We start from the raw sequence: 3,747 nt of genomic DNA, 5'->3' as shown, positions 1-3,747 counted from the left end.
AAACAGCGCACGGACGCACCAACATATATAAGAGCTCTGAAACCGAGCTGAAGACTGTGAGAGAGCAGGGTCCACGGTAAACACATATTCAAGTCAGGATTCAGGGGGAAATACTGCGCTGGTTCCAGTTTAAAATGTGCCAAACTGCGCGTCAAAGATCAGTGTGCGCGTGGGGAGGTGTGCCCCCAGAAGAAAAAAAACAGATATTTTTTTTGTGACATTTTGAGAGATGCTCTTTACAGGATTGTACCACAATAACATATATTGTGGTACAACCCTGCAAGGAGCATCTCTTTACTCTGTGCAAACAAAAGCACTTTCATACACAAAATAGGTTGTATTGTTGCATGATCATGGCTAGAAAAGGTCATTCAATCATTGGCTACTGCTACTGCTAAATTATAATAAAACAAACATTTGAGATCCATGTGGCATTTCTGTCATAAAATGCAGTAAGCCCAGGTTTAGTGATCTTAATCTTGATTGAGTCAAAGTGGCACGTGTCCTGATGTCTGGATATTGGGCGCCCTCCACTGGACACTCTCGAGAACATCAGTTGATTGCAGCAACAAAAGTCACAAGTTTTAAGATGATATAATCACATCAAAGCTGGATGTGGAGTCATAAGTCGCTATTCAGAGAAAGATTGTTGCTTATTTGATGTTTGTCTAATTCTAATCTGATCACAAATTTTCTGAACACACAAGACACGACTGAACTTCCTAGTGAAATAACCAAGCATTGCTGAAGTGCGTCAAGTGATGTGACCCCTGCAGCACATTCACAAAGCTTCAGGATATACTAAGTCAGGATTTTTAAATGTGTGTAAATGATCACATATAGAAAGAGCCTGTTTGTTCATTTAAAATTAAATACAATTCTACGGAGCTGCACATGCAAGTTCTCCCACTTAGAAATCATGGAGGGGTCTGAATGTTCCTCTTAGGTGCATGTTCACTGTGAGAGACATAATATAAAAAAAAATCTGGACATCACATTGTATGATTTTTAAAATAATTTATTTGTATATTACTGTTGCAAATAAGTATTTGAACATGTGAGAAAATCAATGTTAATATTTGGTACAATAGCCTTTGTTTGCAATTACAGGTCAAACATTTCCTGTAGTTTTTCACCAGGTTTGCACACACTGCAGGAGGGATTTTGGCCCACTCCTCCACACAGATCTTCTCTAGATCCATCAGGTTTCTGGGCTGTTGCTGAGAAACACAGAGTGTGAGCTCCCTCCAAAGATTTTCTATTGGGTTTAGGTCTGGAGACTGGCTAGGCCACTCCAGAACCTTGATATGCTTCTTATGGAGCCACTCCTTGGTTATCCTGGCTCTGTGCTTTGTCATGTTGGAAGACCCAGCCAAGACCCATCTTCAGTGCTCTAACTGAGGGAAGGAGATTGTTCCCCAAAATCTCGCAATACATGGCCCCAGTCATCCTCTCCTTAATACAGTGCAGTCGTCCTGTCCCATGTGCAGATGACTCCCCTGGATCATCCAAATGGTCATTGGCAAACTTAAGACGGGCCTGGACATGTGCTGGTTTAAGCAGGGGAACCTTCAGTGATTTTAAACCATGACGTCTTAGTGTATTACTAACAATAACCTTGGAAATGGTGGTCCCAGCTCTTTTCAGGTCATTGACCAGCTCCTCCCGTGTAGTTCTGGGTTGATCCTCACCTTTCTTAGGATCATTGAGGTGAGAGGTGAGATCTTGCATGGAGCCCCAGTCCGAGGGAGATTGACAGTCATGTTTAGCTTCTTCCATTTTCTAATAATTGCTCCAACAGTGGATCTTTTTTCACCAAGCTGCTTGGCAATTGCCCCGTAGCCCTTTCCAGCCTTGTGGAGGTCTACAATTTTGTCTCTTGTGCATTTTGACATTTCTTTGGTCTTGGCCATGTTAGTAGTTGGAGTCTTACTGATTGTATGGGGTGGACAGGTGTCTTTATGCAGCTAACCACCTCAAAAAGTGCTTCTAATTTAGGAGAACAAGTGGAGTGGAGGTGGACTTTTTAAAGGTGGACTAACAGGTCTTTGAGGGTCAGAATTCTAGCTGATAGACAGGTGTTCAAATACTTATTTGCAGCAGTAACATACAAATTCATTATTTTAAAAATCATACAATTTGATATCCAGATTTTTTTTTTAGATTATATCTCTAACAGTGGACATGCATCTAAGATGAAAATTTCAGGCCTCTCCATGATTTCTAAGTGGGAGAACTTGCAAAATCACAGGGTGTTCAAATACTTATTTGCCTCACTGTAGATGGAAACTAATGATATAGAGTTAAACATTTTCAGTTTGTGTGCTATTCTAATTTATTTCCATCACTGCTTCTGTTTATGTACAAATGCTTTCATTAAGTACTGCTACCAGTTCTACCCTTTACCCACTGTTATTCAAACGTGCACATACTAGGTTTTCTAGTCTTGGACTAGTCTACATTAGGACTGAACTGGGCTCAAAGTGAAGCCAAAGCAGAGCCAGCGTGCATGCAAATAGAACCATTCTAAAAAATGCAAGACAAAGCTACAGGTAATAAACTTGTACCTCAGCAGTATAGACTGTTTATGTTTTATTTCTCAGAATGCACTTAAATAAAGAGATAATAAATTATTAAAAATTAATGCTTTACCACAGATCATTACAAAATAGTTTAAATCTAGATTAGTTCTGTACTGCTATGAAAAAAAATGAAAAAAAATAAATAAAAAATGAACCATCAACTACAGTTGTAACGTTTTAGTGCAGGACGCCTGGGGTCATGAAGGTCTCATTTGTCAGAGGGGAAGGGTTAATGACTGACTGTACTCTAGGTCTGTCTGTTTCTGCCCCCTGTGACGGTCATGTCTGCTGTCTGATCTTGACTGATATTTTCTAGGAAATGCAAGAGAACAAGGACTTTATTCACACCGTGCCTCATTTTCACTCACTTTGTGATACTTTTGTTGACGTACTCTAACTTATAATTTGTGGTGTCTCTCTGAATCATGTATGGGTGCATGTGAAGCCATAGCTCCATCTTATTCACATGGACTGAGGTGTATGGTTTAGGCCTCTCCCATAGGATCTGAACAGTGAGTCAGTGACACAGATCAACAGAGCGGCTGCTATTAAATTGTGATTTAACAAGAAAACTGGTCCTAGTGCAGGAGGCATGAGACAACACCAATCAGTAAATTCCACACATTCCCCTAACACCTGGCATTTAAAGGCCAAAATCGCACAATTGAAATTATTCAAATGATGTTTTATTTTAATTAATCTAATACAAAGCCCACACATCGTGTGTGCAGAATATTAGACCTAAGTCAGCTATGATAAAAATCAAGGAATAATTTGTAATCTTTTTTTTTTTTTTCCCCACAAATCCATTTATTTTTTAGAAGAATATTTTACACATATGGGCTACTTTTTCTCTTTCTGTTCAAATTAATTTATTTGAAAGGAAATTTAATGAAACAATCAATGCTTCTCACAGAGCTTTTCAAATGGTTTGTGTACATATGAAGTACAGTAGGACTCGTAACATTTTAACATTTCGTTTGATCTGTTTTATAATGGTTTATTTCTTATAAATTAAAAGAGAATTCATTCAGGCTGATTGCCCGATTCTTAGACTTATCCCAGGGCAGTGGGCCATGTGACTGGCCCACACACTGGAGGAGGGGGGTCCTGAGGAATTTAAGCCCCGGCCAATATCACATGGCATTTCAAAGTTGACGCTGGT

The sequence above is a fragment of the Periophthalmus magnuspinnatus genome, chromosome 14, assembly GCF_009829125.3.
Source record: "Periophthalmus magnuspinnatus isolate fPerMag1 chromosome 14, fPerMag1.2.pri, whole genome shotgun sequence".
In the NCBI taxonomy this organism is placed as follows: domain Eukaryota; kingdom Metazoa; phylum Chordata; class Actinopteri; order Gobiiformes; family Gobiidae; genus Periophthalmus; species Periophthalmus magnuspinnatus.
The sequence above is the reverse complement of the archived record's forward strand: the minus strand, read 5'-3'. Positions refer to the sequence as shown.